This window comes from Chiloscyllium plagiosum, unplaced genomic scaffold, assembly GCF_037043375.1.
Source record: "Chiloscyllium plagiosum isolate Xiang-an unplaced genomic scaffold, Cpla_swu_hap1 HiC_scaffold_4, whole genome shotgun sequence".
Classification (NCBI taxonomy): Eukaryota; Metazoa; Chordata; class Chondrichthyes; order Orectolobiformes; family Hemiscylliidae; genus Chiloscyllium; species Chiloscyllium plagiosum.
Genome location: NW_028270142.1, coordinates 112,842,572 through 112,858,675, shown reverse-complemented (window position 1 = coordinate 112,858,675; position 16,104 = coordinate 112,842,572). Strand labels below are relative to the sequence as shown.

The 16,104-nt window shown below is 40.1% G+C and overlaps 1 pseudogene across 1 annotated transcript in view; it reads right to left on the bottom strand.

The window, feature by feature from the left end:
- LOC148150468 (uncharacterized) overlaps positions 1-15,544 on the bottom strand; it is a 42,011-nt pseudogene extending 26,467 nt beyond the window's left edge. Inside the window, exons 1-5 of the transcript XR_015756877.1 lie at positions 15,437-15,544; positions 12,281-12,887; positions 10,542-10,661; positions 8,595-8,702; positions 5,082-5,253 (exon numbers count right to left, since the gene is read on the bottom strand). The product of XR_015756877.1 is annotated as an uncharacterized LOC148150468 (transcript). The remainder of the gene's footprint in view (positions 1-5,081; positions 5,254-8,594; positions 8,703-10,541; positions 10,662-12,280; positions 12,888-15,436) is intronic.
- Positions 15,545-16,104: the final 560 nt, after the last annotated feature.

Genomic DNA, 16,104 nt, shown 5'->3' with positions numbered 1-16,104 from the left:
CAGCTGCCTTCAATCATACCTCGAGCAGGCGCTGCTGCTCTCCCTTCCATAGCTTCTGACTGGCCAAGTATGAGATAATTATGCCTTTAGCATCGGCCTCAGCAGTTTCCCAAAGAATGGACGGATTACCAGCTGTACTCTACTTGGTGGCCAAAAATGGTTCAAATTCCCTAGAAAAGTACTCAACGAACTTTCTGTCCTTGAGGATGAAGAGATTCATTTGTCAGTACCAAGAGCTCATTGCATTACCCTTAATCTCAACCACTAAATAAACTGCTTCATGATCAGCGATGGCAATATTCCCAATTGAATAAGATGACACAGAATCTAGAAGAGCCGCAGGAGTGAGGAAAAAAAAATCAATCCTCGTATAGCACCGCTGGATATCTCATCAAATATTGAATACCAAGGTCCCTGAATTTTCCCTTGACCTCATCAAATGGATTCTTTTTATGGATCACCACTGCAGAAAAGTCCCAGAAAAATATTATCGTAGTTCCCCGATAAGTCAGGGACTTTGGATCTTTCCCCATCCTTCCAGAAGATTCCAGGACTCTCTGCTTGTCCTTGTAGCTTTGAAATCGTACCAGGACCAGGTAGGGATGCCGATCCAGATTTGCGCACCGCAACCCAGTGAACTCTGCCAACCTTCACCCAGTCCGCCTTGGCATCCCGCCAAGAAACTGTGGCAGCCAGTCTTCAAAAAACTTGCTAGCTGCCCACGTTCCACTCCCTCTGGCAGCCCAATGACCCGGATATTTTTCCTCCTACCTCAATTTTCCAGATCATCGACCAGTTCAGTCAAAGCCCGGACCAGTTTGTTGAGGGCAAGGATCCACCCCACCGAGGACTCGACCTGGTCTCCGCGCTGCTGTCCGCTGCTTGACCCCTTCCAACTTGCTTCCCGAGCCCTTCCAAGTACGTTTGTCTTCCATCAAACCCTTGATCATCCTTGGATCGCCACGAGTTCTTCAGCGACGTTCTGCTGCCCAGGTACCTCTTTCTCGACTGCTGAGGAAGCTGCAGCTGTATCCGCAGTCGCAGTTCTGGGCATGCCCGATGCCTTGGGTGAGTGTCCTGTGTGTTGGGGTTTGGCTATATGCTTTCCTCACTCACTCAAAAGTAATTTACAGTATAACCTCGACTATTTGAACATCAACCATCCGAATCCTGGATCATTCGAACAAGATAGAAGTGGGTACTGCAGATGCTGGAGATTAGAGTCAAAATTAGAGTGGTGCTGGAAAAGCACAGCAGGTCAGGCAGCATCCGAGGAGCAGGAAAATTGACACTTCAGGCAAAAGCCCTTCATCAAAATGTTGATACTCCTGCTCCTCAGATGCTGCCTGACCTGTGCTTTTCCAGCACCACTCTAATCTTGACTCTGATCTCCAGCATCTGCACTCCTTATTTTCGCCATATGTTGTGACCAGTCAAGTAGTGGGACTGGAGAGAGCCTAACTCCTCTGTTGCATCAAAATCATCATTGATATCCAGCATTTGGATTGTTATCTTGTGATTGCCTACACAATGCAGACTTGCAATTTAAAATAGCAAATGCAACTAAGAAAATTAAATAAATGAATGAAGTTAATATGCACCTGACTAAGCTCTTCAAAGTGTGCAAATTCTCAGTAACGCTCTTGATGCAGATAATTAAAATGATATATAAAATATATTTCTCCAAGGAGGCTGGAATATGAGATGGTTGAAATTATCCTCCAGTTGTAAGGCATCTTGATTCGACTCCGTCTGGATATTGCTTTCAGTTTAGGACATTGCACTTGAGGAAGCTTATATTGACTTCAGAGCAGTTACAGCTCAGATTCACCAGAATTATACTGGACCCAAAGGCACTAAATTGAGACAGTTTGCTTGTATATAGAAGTTTGAGAGGTGCCTTGAATGAGATGTTTAAAATGCTAAAATACATTTTGATTAAGAATGGGAACACCAATATTATCTCTGCTGGTAATTGAGAACAAAGCACATAATCTTAAATTAGAGCTAAGCCAGTCTGGAAACAGGTTTAAAATAGAGTTCTTAAAAAGCCCGAAACATTGATTTTCCTGCACTTCAGATGCTGCCTGACATCCAAACAAGATCTGAATGCCCTGCAAAACAGCATCAGGCAACCCAGCATTTAGTTATCAGTTAAACAGCATTGTGGCATGCATTGCTGGATAACCGAGAGATGTTCGATAACCAGCAGCTCTTGGCTAACTGGCATTATAGTGTGCAATGCCAGATAATTGAGAAATGCTTGAACAGCCAGCACTCATAGATTACCACTTGCTTCCAGCCACCCGAACGATCAATCTTCCCGGTTAAAATACTCCCAACCCATCTCGTTTGGACGATCAAAGCTCCACCGCAAATGGATTTAACAACCATTTAGTATCAATTTTCTCCAAAAAATGGTAAGGTTGGTAGGGGAGAGGGGGTAAAAATATCACTACTCCTAGGCTGGGGTGCAAAGCTCAGCAAGGCAGATCTGCTCAGATTGCCGCCATCTTGGATTCTCCCAGCATGGTTTGTTCACAGTAAATCATGTTTAATCAACTCACTGGAGATTTCTGAAGTGGAAACAAAGATGTTTGATAAGTGTATTGTGGTTGATGTGCTGTACATGGATTTACAAAAGGCATTTGATACAGTACCACACAACAGAACTGTGAAAAAAACCTCATTCCTCATGAAATAACAGGATCAGTAGCAGCACAGGTGAGAAATTGGTTTAATGACAAGAACTAGAGATGAGTGGCTAATAGATGTCTTCGAACTAGAGAAAGCTTTGTTGTGAAGTTCTCCAGGGCTTTTGTTGGGATCCTTGCTCTGTCTGATATGTATTTATGATCTTCACCTTTGTGTACAGGGCACAATTTCAAAATTTGTAGATGAGATAAAACTTACTGAAGATTCCAGGTGGCACAGTGACTCTGTCGTTAGTACTGCTGCCTCACAGTGCCAGAGACCTGGGTTCAATTCCTGCCTCGGGTAACTGTCTGTGTGGAGTTTGCACATGCTCCCTGTGTCTGCGTGGGTTTCCTCCGGGTGGTCTGGTTTCCTCCCACACTCCAAAGATGTGCAGGTTAGGTGAATTGGCCATGTTAAATTGCCCATTGTGTTAGATGCTTTAGTTAGGGGTAAATACAGGATAGGTAAATGGGTGTGGGTGGGTTACTCTTCGGAGGGTCAGTGTGGACTTGTTGGGTCAAAGGGTCTGTTTCCATACTGTAGGGAATCTAATCTAATCATACAGCAGAGCTGCAGAAGGACATAGGTAAGTTGGTGGAATGGGGATAGTGCAAGGACATGTGAAACAATTCATTTTGGTAGGAAGAACATGGAAAGACCACACAAAATAAAGGATACAGTTCTAAAGGGGAATGCAGGGAGAGTGGAACACGTATGTATAGAACATAGAACATAGACCAATACAGCGCAGAACAGGCCCTTTGGCCCTCAATGTTGCACTGAACTATTCTCAGCTCGTCCCCCTACACTATCCCAAAATCATCTTATCTAAGGATTGTTTAAATCTCCCTAATGTGGCTGAGTTGACTACATTAACAGGTTGGGCATTCCACGCCCTTACCACTCTCTGCAAAGAACTTGCTTCTGACATCTGTCTTAAGTCTATCACCCCTCAATTTGGAGTTATGCCCTCTCGTACAAGCTGACGTCATCATCCTAGGAAAAAGTCTTTCACTATCTACCCTATCTAATCCTCTGATCATCTTGTATGTCTCTATCAAATCCCCCCTTAGCCTTCTTCTTTCAAATGAGAACAGACCCATAAGACCTTTCTTCATAAGACCTTCCCTCCAGACCAGGCAACATCCTGGTAAATCTCCTCTGCACCTTTTCCAATGCTTCCATATCCTTTCTGTAACGGGGCGACCAGAACTGTACACAATATTCCAAGTGTGGCCGCACCAGCGTTTTGTATCGTTGCAGCATGATATTGCGGTTCCGAAACTCAATCCCTCTACCAATGAAACCTAACACACCTTATGCTTTCTTAACAGCACTATCCACCTGGGTGGCAACTTTCAGGGATTTATGCACATGGACTCCAAGATCCCTCTGCACATCCACACTACCAAAAATCTTTCCATTAACCCAGACAGTATTAATAAACCAGCCTTCCTGTTATTCTTCCCAAAGTGCATCACCTCACATATAGCTGCATTGAACTCCATTTGCCACCTCTCAGCTCAATTCTGCAGTTTATCCAAGTCCGCCTGCAACCTGTAACATTCTTCCAAACCGTCCACTACTCCACCAACTTTAGTGTTGTCTGCAAATTTACTAATCCATCCACCTATGCCTGCATCTAAGTCATTTATAAAAATGACAAACAGCAGTGGTCCCAAAACAGATCCTTATGGCACACCACTAGTAACCAGACTCCAGGCTGAATATTTTCCATCAACCACCACTTGCTGCCTTCTTCCAGAAAGTCAGTTTCTAATCCAAACTGCTAAATCACCCTCAATTCCATGCCTCTGCACTTTCTCCATCAGCCTACCATGTGGAACCTTATCAAAGGCTTTATTGAAGTCCAAGTATATCATGTCAATTGCCCTACCCTCATCTACATGCTTGGTCACCTTCTCAAAAAACTCAGTGAGGTTTGTGAGACACGAACTGCCCTTAACGAAACCATGTTGACATCTGCCTTAGTCACATTAGGGGTGGTTGGATGTACTGATTAATAAACCAGACAGTATCAAGGCTTTATTGATGTGCCATAAAGCACAGAGTAAGGTGGTTATATTAAGTCTTTATAAAACACTGGTTCAGCCTCAAATGGAATATTGCATCCAGTTCTGGAAGGTTATAAAGATATTCGACAGAGAGCGGAAAAAATTCACAAAATGGCTTCTTCCAGAGGTCACATGAATAGCCTTATGGATTCAAATGGTCTAGACTGCAATTATATCAGAAATACATCAAAAGTGCTCCTTTGAAATTCAAGCAAGGGATCAAAAGGCTACTGTGGTAAGCAATATGTGAAGCAATAAAATCAGCCATGATCTTATTGAATCTGAATTCACATGCAGGGAAACTCTTACCTTTAAATCCCGGTGGATGTAATTTTGGTTGTGAATATAAACCAAGCCAGCACTGATCTGATGAACTATTTGATATCGATTCTTGTCCAGTTCATCTCTACTAACATTTTGTAACCAATTCTTCAGTGTCTTCTTGCACAACTCCATTTGAATACAGAGATATTTTGTCTGCCTAATGAAGACAATGCAAAGCCAGCTTTTAATCATATGATGCTAAAACACGGAAGAAATGCATTCATCCATCACATGGTGTTCTTTGAAATATCTCTCCAATTCATCTCCCCTTCCATCATCATCCTCAAATGGAAATCACCTAATTTAGAGAGTGCTCGTTCTGCTTGTTCTGTCTATTAAATCATCTTCTATTCTTGATAAAACTGATATATTTTCTCCTAAAAATAGGAATATGAATTCAAATCGCCTTCATTTCTTCTAGTGATGGAAGGGAAATACGCAAGGGCTGTTGATAGATATTTTATGATTAACCTGTTCAGTGATGTTATTACACACCACTGGAGCGGGGGGGCGGTCTTAAACCTAGACTTCCTGTTTTACTCCCACTGTGTCACAAGAGCCATCACTAAAGTCTGTTTATATTCTTCCAGTGAACGCTTTTTTAATTTAACATAGGAAATTTGTGGTCTACAGGAAAGAGGGTTGGGACTTGAACTCTGGCCTTCTGGCTCTGGAGGCAGACACAGTACCACGTCAACACAAGAACAGTTTACATTCTTCTGGTGAGCTCTTCTTTAATATGGCATTCAAAAATCTGTCAAGCACCTCAATTTATCATAACTACGAAGGTTGAGGAACTTGTGAGTTATAAGAATATAGGAAAAGGAGCACATCACTTAATTGAACCTGTTCCACCATTCTCTTAGATCTTTACACCACTCACTACACCATTGCTCTTTTATTCATATCTCTTCATTGCCTTAGCGAACAAATCAATCAATCTCTATCTTGAGAGCTTCATCTGGTCTATCACACATTAAAATTGCTAAGAATCCTACAACCTTTATCTGTATACAACAAATTTTGTTTTAACTGCCACCTTATCTATTGGCACTCTTGATAAAGTGGCAAAAATTATTTACCTCAAATATCACGATCTACCATGATATCTGAGTATTTATGCTATAAATAAAGTATAACCGTGATGTGTAAACCCTCTGCATTACATTTCTGTTAGTTACTGTATGTTTTCACATTGAGGTGTGTTGATGTTTTTACATAGATTTTCTTGAGGGATTTTGACGTCTCGAAGCTTCACTTGGTCAGAGTTCACTGTGATTATGCGTACCTCTTGATTATCTGGAGTATTTGATCAACGGGCACACTCCTGGTCCTATAGGTGCTAGTTAATGAAAACTTATTGTAGTAAATTTAATGTAATGATCTTCCCAGAGTGCTTCATGGGAGAAGTACGTATATACATAGTATAGTTATACCATGCTTTATGAGAAATCACTTAATAAATTTACTGGCTGAGAATCATTATTTGAATTCTTAGAAAGACCAAAGCCACAATCCAGTTACTTGAAATTAGTCAAAAATGGCTGCACATTTGTGTTACTTTACTTTCTCCATCCCAAGACCATTAGGCCTATGTATCTACAAAACCTCAACAGATACAAGGAGATAGAAGGAGTGTGAATAGTGATTGCAGGTTCTGAGTAACAAAACATCCTGGCAATCAGAAACTAAAGCAGAATTTGCTAGAAAAGCTCAGCAGGTCTGGCAGCATCTGTGGAGAAAAATCAGAATTAACGTTTCAGGTCAAATTATCTGTTTCTGATTTCCAGCATCCACAGTTCTTTCAGTTTTCATCCAGATAATCACCTTTGTGCTTAACTAGGAAACTATCAAAAAGTAGTTAAAGTCCCATTGTCCAAGTGATTATGAAAGAAATTTGTCCAGGTGTTAGCTACTCACATAAGCCATGCACCTGGAATCCACTTTTCCACAACCTTGTTATGGATAAATGTGCAGTTGAAGAATGTGGTTCCTTTGAAAAGCCAGCTAACACGTTTTGTGTTTAATCACCTATTTAGTCTGCAGCCCTGGCCAAGTAAATGAGACACTGAGGAAATAATAAACCTCTGGGGGTCTCACTGTCCCAATACAATTCAGGGGTTTGAATCCCATTTACTAATTCTATTGTTGCTCCTTTTACACAGCCGGAGATTTTAAAAAGTTAGCTCAACCTAGCAGTAGCTGTCTTTGAAATAACAGATAAGTCATCTATCTATATCTTCAAACCACAAATACAGGAGGAGCACTGAGTTCTATCTGAGGCCAGGTGAGTCACCAACCATCAAGTGCCATACACTCTTTTGTTTTCTTCGTGTGTGTGGGTGTGTGAAAGAAGAGTGTAACAATAATACAATGTCAAACCAAATCAGGAAATAAATCAGATTACTGAAAGCATGGTAAACGTGTTGGATTTCATGGTGTGCCTTGAAGAAGGAAAGCAAGGTAAAGAGGTGCCAGAGGATATTGCTGAGTTTAGGGTCTAAGCAATTGAAAATACAATTACTAATGATAGAGTGAATAAAATCAGGGATGAACGAGTGATGTCTTGTCAGGTATGGCACTGAAGACAATGATAGAGGTAGGGCTGAGGCAATGTAGGAATCAGATAAGATGAGAATTTTTAATTTACTTGACTAAGAGCCAGTATATGTTGTTGGGTGTCTAGAGAAATGAAAGACTGAATGAATGAGTGTTTCAGTCCAACTGATCAACTGAGACAGGGCTAACCCTGACCCTAACCCTAACTCTTCCTTCCCATCTATCCACTCTATCACCATCACCCCCCACATTCATCCACCTATCACATTCCTAGCTACTTCACCTCCCTCCTGTTTATCTCTTAGCTCCCTTGGGCTCCCCCCACCCGATCCTGTCCACATTGCTGATGAAGAGCTTACACTCGAAATGTCAACTCTCCTGTTCCTCAGATGCTGCCTGACCAGCTGTGCTTTTCCAGCGCCACAGTTTTTGACAATGTTAGAGAAGTGAAAGTGTATGGCCTTGGTGAGAATATAAGGTCAGAAACAACAGTGAAGGATCAAGAGGGATGGTGGTGAGCTGGATCAAGGTAACATCAACATACATGTGAAATCTAATGATGTCATTTGTATGCATCTGCACCTCAATGGGGAAGACAAGAGCGTCAAGGATTGAGCGTTTATTATTGGGACTCTATTATTTACCACTTTGGGAGCATGTGGGAAGCAACCTTATGACAGTATCTGCGTTTCGAATTAATTGGTAGTCTTTTGCCTCCCCCACCCTACCCACATGACCATTTAAGGTCTTTGTCACTCTGACTGATAGAATATAGATGTTCAGCAAAGCAGTCACTTGATTTGGTATTTTTGATGTAGGATCAGTACACTAGACAATGAATGCATTTTCACAAACGTATAGATCAATCCTAATTTTTCCTATGAGCACTTTTACACTTGCATGGATCTAATAATTAAATATTTGTTGCATTCAACCTACCATGATGAAGATTTGTCGATCCAGGAACTAAAGTAACGGATGAAATTGTGGTGAAAGAACTTTGCCAGTGTTTGGGCTTCCTTAACTATTCTTTTTGCATCATCGTCCCTAAAAGATAACAGGAAGGAATGAGACAAAGATACGTTTGCTTCAATTCTGTACCTGACTTAAATCACATTTCCGGTAATCAATGATGAATGAAGTACTTTGAAGGTGCTTTAAGGTGAGAACAATATTATCCCATTTATATACAAGTGCACCAATACAGCGGAGATAAACATTTGCCAACAGACATAACACTCCTCTTCTTCAAATGAGTGCCATTGGTTCTTTCCTATCCACCTGAGAGGGAAGATAGGGATTCAGTTTAATTTCTTATCAGATGGTACAGCACCGCCCCAGCATCGCAATAGAATATGAATTTTGATTTTATTGTGTTCAAATCCTGGGGTTAGATTTTTCAGGGCACCATGGGCCCTACTTTCATGAGCCTCTGTTAAAAAAAAACCCAGAGGGAATCCCACCTATCACTGCCTCACAGCCAATAAACATCCAATAGGTTGCCAGTAGAACAGAAGCTGGATCTCACTGAGAGGTGAGATCTCTCAGAAGGCTCTAATTCATAGACTGGCAAGGTTTAAGGAGTTATTTAGCACTAGAACGTGACTTTGCCCAGGTGTTTAGGAGTTAGTGAAGGGGTTGGTGAGCGGGTGGGCCCAGCATTTGAGAGGGGCCATGGTGGGAGGGGGGTCCTTTAAGAAGGGACATGCTCCTGTCACCAGCCTGTGCAGTTTATCCAGCTAGGCTGCGCATTTAATATCGGCATCAGTGAGATTCTGGTGGTGGCAGGATGAGACCTTTTTCCCATTTAAGGGCCTCAATTGGTCTAATGGTAGGTGTGCCATTCAATGTCATCCCTGTCATTGGTAGGATTATAATGCTCTTGTGTTGCTTACCAGCTGTAGCTCAAACCCTCCAACCCTGGCAACATCCTTATTAATCTTTTCTGAACCCTTCTAAGTTTCTTTTGTATAGCAGGGAGACCAGAATGAGGAATGAGGAGAGATCTTTAGTATTATATTTGTTACAGGAAGATGTAGGTACTTGTCAGTGAGTATCTTACCGCATCCGGAAAGAGATAACAGATGTAATGGTTAGCTTCTTTGGCCAATCATATTAAATTGGGAGGAAACATTAGTCACTGCCACAAAGAAGGTGTGGCTGGATGTGCCCAAGAAGGCCAGTAGCAAGAGCACTGGACAATATTCCTAGATTCGGTCCAGGAAGCTGATTTAATAACCTAACAAAGACTGGAAGGTAGAATAGAGTATCACATTTTCCAAGATCCAGGTGTGTACAAAGCTCTATTCCTCCCCTCACTTTGTCTTTTCAGGCTTGCTCCATCACATTATACGACCCAATATCTTTTTGAATGCATCAGTTATTCTCTTATAGGGAGAGCTATAGGGAGAGGCTGAATAGGACTTCGAATAGCATTGGAGGCTGAGGGGTGACCTTATACAAGTTTATAAAATCATGAGGGGCATGGATAGGACATAGGTTAAAAATGAAAGGGGAAAGATTTGAAAGGGACCTAAAGGGCAACTTTTTCATGCAGAGGATGATATGTGTATGAAATAAGCTGCCATAGAAGATGGTGGAGACTGGTAGAATAGCAAGATTTAAAAGGCAAATGGGTGGGTATATGAATAGGAAGGGTTTAGAAGGATATGGGCCAAATGCTGGCAAATGTGACTAGATTAATTTAGGATATCTGCTCTGCATGGATGAGTTGGAGCGAAGGGTATCTTTCATGCTGTACATCTCTATGACTCTTCCAGTCATATATTGGCTGACCAATGAATAGACACACCACATTCAGTGAAAACAAAACCTCACAAGGTGAGGAATCATGTTATTTTTCCTAAATGGAATAAGCATGCTTACTGAGTTATTTTCACACATTTGATTGCGTATCTGTGGTTGTCAACTTTGTGTCTCACTTCATAAACAGAACCAAATGATCCCTTTCCAATCCTCTGTACTTTTTCAAAGGATTTCCTGTAACTATAAATTAATTGTTGGTATGAATAAATAAACTAAAGAATAAAAAAAATAAAATGTAGAATGAATAGGAATAAAACCAGAAAGTACAGGTTAGGCAACACTTTAAAAAATAAGGATCCTTAATAGATAATAAGCTTTGTGGTAGAATCGAAATCTTATGGAATTAATGGGCACAGCATGGATTTTCTCTCTCTGGTAGAGTGTACACAATTCTAAGCAGTCAAGTGCAAAATTAAGGTACTGATAAAGGTCAGAAAGATTGCTTTGTAGTCTTGAGATCAAAACATTCCTGAACTGATGTTAGGTAGTCTTCAGGTCATCTCTGTAGCCCCTTATCTGTGCATGTATTTAGAAAGAGTCACAACTGATCGTCAGCATAAAATCAACTAAAAAGCTGATCTTGAGATGAATGAAGGACAGAGATGAAAGTGACCTTCCTGACACCTACCAGATCCAACAAAAGCATACACATTAAAAAGTGATCAGAGATTGGGACAGCATTTATCAGGGGGAAGTCCTCCTTCTGCAGATTGAAGATGGACCAGGAAAGTTGGAAGAAGAACAACAGAAAGGTTTTCTAACACTTTGACTAGAGAGCAGGATGCTATTATTCCAAGCAACTGAGATCAGCACAATCTGTGACAATTGTTTATTCATCATCTGTTATAAGTGGTCTATTCTCAACTGTCATGGGTTGTATAGGTGTATTCTTTCGTCTATTTAATAAATGCACAATATTTAAACTATTGCTCATTCATAAACTACTTTAAAATTATTTACAAATATTTTGTCCATTTTAGTTATTTATGGCTCCAAGCCAAAATATCCTACCGCATCCACACAGTGATAACAGGTGTAATCGTTAGGTTTCTTTGCCAATCACATTAAATTGGGAGGAAAGATTTGTCACTGCCACAAACAAGATCTGGCTGAATGTGTCCAAGAAGGTCAGCACCAAGAGCACTGGGTCGTATTCCTAGATTTGGTCCAGGAAGCTGCTTTAATAATCTAACAAGGTCTGGAAAGTAGAATAAAGTATCATTTTTTCCAACATCCAGGTGAGCACCAAGCTCTATTCCTCCCCTCACTTGGTCTTTTCAGGCCTGCTTCATCATATCACGCAACTCACTATCTTTGTGAATGCCCCAGTCATTCTTTTACAATGCAGTTCTCATCTATCCATCCATAATTACCACTCCCTCTGATATTGAGCAATTTTGTGCTTCAATTTAACAGTCATCTTCCTTAAACAAATTGCAACCACTGGATGAATACACTTAGAGGTCAGCGAGCTAACTTACATACTTATCATCAACCTTACCTACAAATCTTCTCAAAAAAATGTCTGTTTTTTCTTGATTGCAGGAGAACAGTAATCATTCATGGTAGGGAGAGAATTTAATATCAGTATGCCATGTCCAAATGTTCAGTCATAAACCTTTTCTTGTTTTGCTTACTAGCTAATCATGGGCATGGAAGCTCCTGTGCAATCTCCAGATTGATCTGTGGATCTGTGTACTGACACATCTACTGACACCCCGCATCCGTAATAAGACAGCTAGAGACGTAAATCCAAATTAAGTATCCAAATAGGTTGATGATTAATCAAACCTTCTTACAATGAACGCCTTTTAAATTTATTGTATTCAACGGTATCTTCAGGTTCACAGATTTCACTAATTTCATCAAACTGTGAATTATCAGCAGATATATTGTCTTTGAAACATGAAGCATATATTGAACCAATTCCAGAGCTTTCAGTAATGTCTTTGTTATTAGGTTCACTAGAGAGATCAGTACAGCTGGAATTTGAAGTCTCGTAGCTTTCCAAGTCCAATTTTAAGTTGTTTTCTATTCTTGCATTCTCCAAGTCAACAAACAGAACACTATCAGATGTATTTGTCTGTCCAGAGATTGAGCTCAGTTGATCTGACCCAGCCTCTCTGTCACAGGTATCCAAGGTTTCCTGTAGACTGTTCATACTAGCTAACACAGGATCACTGGGGTCACAACAATTAGTGTTTGTTCTCAATAACATGGAACTACTGAAGTCACTGTGGCCAGAGCTTGCGATAAATCCATCCACGTTTGGAAAGTTTTCATTTGCTTCATTACTTTCATTTCTGGGGCTGCTTATTGCTAATTGTGCAAGCAATTTCAAAGGTGTTGAGGTTTGATATGGATGCTTCATCATTCCTGACAGGACTAGACTTCTTAGACGTGCACCTGAAGCAAGAAAAATAAATACTATTGAGATGGTGAATTCCATACATGCACTTTGTAAAGAACAGTTTTGTTTGCATTTTTGTTTCTAAACTCTACTTGTCCTTTCCTGTAGATACTCATTCAGCCATTTTTCACTGCAATGATCTAGGGCTTAACAAGAAAATGGCATCTAATGGATTATTCATCCATGGAGTTTAATTGTAACTAATCAATAGTCAGGAGAACTTAGTGCAAGCCATGATCAGAAATGAGAACTTTGTCTGATTTTTTTTCTTTTTAGATCAGTGATGATGAGATCAATTATTACCCAACGCTGATCCGGCTAAGCTAAGTTAACGAAATATGAATTCCAGAACCCCTCTAACCCATTTAGCTCAGTATTAGATAGGGTACTTAACATGAAACCATGGGAGGAGGACACTGCAGATTTTCCATTGTTTTCATTTTAATATGAAGCGTATTAAATCAATGAAGGTAACTTTGACTTTGGACAAGCAGGAAAACCAAGCAATAATGAACCAACTGCCTAATCTATTGAACCCCTCATCAATCCCAATCTTACTTTATCAAGAAGCCTCTGCGACCACACTGCTTTATAAACACCCCAGTCCAACATCAGCACCTCCAAATGGTAAATTCTAAGAAACATTTGGGCAAAAACATTTTCCCTGGAATTGTTTTTTCTTGAGCCTATCTCCAAACTCTGTTCATTCTTGGCAAATGGTGTGGAGCATCAGAAGTACTTCTTAGACCTTTCCACTTTCCACTATTTGCCATGATCCACAAAAATACTCCACAGTTGAAAATGCCTGGAGAGGGTTGGAACTCAAAGCCTTCTGGCTCAGAGGCAGGAGCACAAGTAACAGAGCCACTTAATCAACACTTCTAAAGTAAGGCCACCTTATTCTGGATTTCTCCACTAAGAGGGAAGAGTCAGTTTTTCAACAATTTTTCTCAGCATGTGAGCACTATTGGCAGAACCAACAGTTGCCCACCTTTGGTTGAGAAGGTGGTGGTTTCTTCTGAGCTAATAAAGATCTTGAAATGAAGTTGCTTTGTTGTGTTAGATGGGGAGTTCCTAAATTTGGACCCAGCAATGATGCCAGAATGGTGATAAATGTACAAGATAAGGAGGTATGTCATTTCAAGGTGAAACTGGAGATGATAAACTGTATGCCTATGTTCTCCTAGGTGGTGGAGTTTGTATGTTTTGGACGTGCTGAACTGTTGTAGACACTGTGCATACTATATACTGTAGCCATGCAGTGTCAGTGGTGAAGAGTTTAATGTAATGGTTGGGTACCCATCTTTCATTGCTCTAAAAAGTACCGAGTCATTTGAAACATCTCAATCTAATCATTGACCTGACTAATACCAGGGTATATAACTCTCATGCTCATCCAATTTCCCTTCACAGATCCATCACAATGGGAGAGAACAAGATTAGGCTTGCCTGTGATGCACCCCTTGGTCAAACAGGATCTCAGTCCATATATGTGAGAAAGTCATTTGTCTGAGATACTTAAGATCTCTCTGTATTCATTGAATTATCGTCTCACAAGAATAAAAATTTCTAGGGGACTAGAGGCAGAATATTAGTCAACAGGTTTGACTTACAGATTCAATTTTTCTTTGGAAAAAAAATGTAATCCTGAATTTTTTAATCTTTTCACATGTGCCCAAATTATTAGTATATCCTGCTCTCTTGCCCAGGTAATTAATAATCATGGATCAACCTTTAAATTGAACGTTGGTAAACTATTCAGTCATCCAGAGAATCACATTTGAGCCAAGTTTTTGCAAATACCAAACCCACAGATATGCCCTTCCAATTGAGCAAGAGTGAAACTTCTGTCTGAGAAACATATTTCAGCCCCTTTCTTCTACCTTACTTTCCCAGTTTAAGGCATTGCTTAAAATATAGAAGCTTAACCAGTTTTTGCTCCCTGAGGCCCAGGATCATTTTTTAAATTCAAAATGCTCATAATAAGCTCCTTTGGATATTTTATTACATTAAGGAGGTATCCCAAATAGAAGTTCTTGTTGATGTTTTACTTTCCAGACTAGGATGTGGATCATAATTGTAACCATCACTTATCTAGCTAAGTCATGAATGAAACATTGGTCAAAGCTTTACTCATTAATTAAAATTATCTTGGTAAAAAACACTAACATTAGTCCATCAACATTGCATTGAAGTGCGCAGACAGCTACAGAATCTGCTTGAAACAAAGAGACAATATTCTATACTTACTGTGGGGAAAATTCCTTGGATTTAGTGTTGTCCTTTTCAATTGTTATATTTTTGCTGGGATTCCTGTCTTGTGGAGAAAAATAGTTCCTTTAACAAACTTGCAGCTGTCTAAGCTAGGAACACCTTTTGATCCAACACTTGCACATGTTCAGTTTTATCGTTACCATTTTTCATTATTTTTAGTAAAATCTTTAATCTTTCTGTATTCTGGTCAAGCTTCCCACCGCCAGTTACCTTATAGGCAAAGGAATGCAGATCTGCATCTATTTGAGAGCTATCAGGGTAGAAACTTTACCTGGTTTGGATTTGATGCATTCTTGTTTGTTGAAAGAAATAAGGGTGGGAATTGCAGAAGCTGTGGCCACAATCATTCAATCCTCCTTAAATATTTGAGGGGTGACTGGAACTGGACTACTGGCTTATGAACATTCACCTTACAAACGCTTATACTTACAAATGAGATCCAATATTAATATTAATTCTAAAGATCTGACATTTGCCCAGGCTTATAAACAGCCATTTTATATTGAATCTACAGAACTACACAACTCATTCAGTTTCCCATGGCCACCTTATTTCATAACCTTGGACACAGATAATCAGGCCCTGGGGATTTCTCAGATTTCAGTCCCATTAATTTATCTAGCAATTTTTTTTCTTCCTGATAATAATTTCCTTCAAGTCCTTGTTCTGACTCCACCTTGGTTCACTAGCAATTCTGGGAAGTTATTTGTATCGTCTTCTGTGAAGACAGTGCTAAAATATTCATAGAATTATAGAGACATACAGCACAGAAACAGACCCTTCGATCCAACTCGTCCATGCCAATCAGATATCCTAAACTAACTTAGTGCCATTTGCCACACTTGACCCATATCCTTCTAAACCCTTCCTATTCATATTCACATCCAGATACCCTTTAAATTTTATAATTGTACCAGACTCCACTACTTCCTCTGGCAG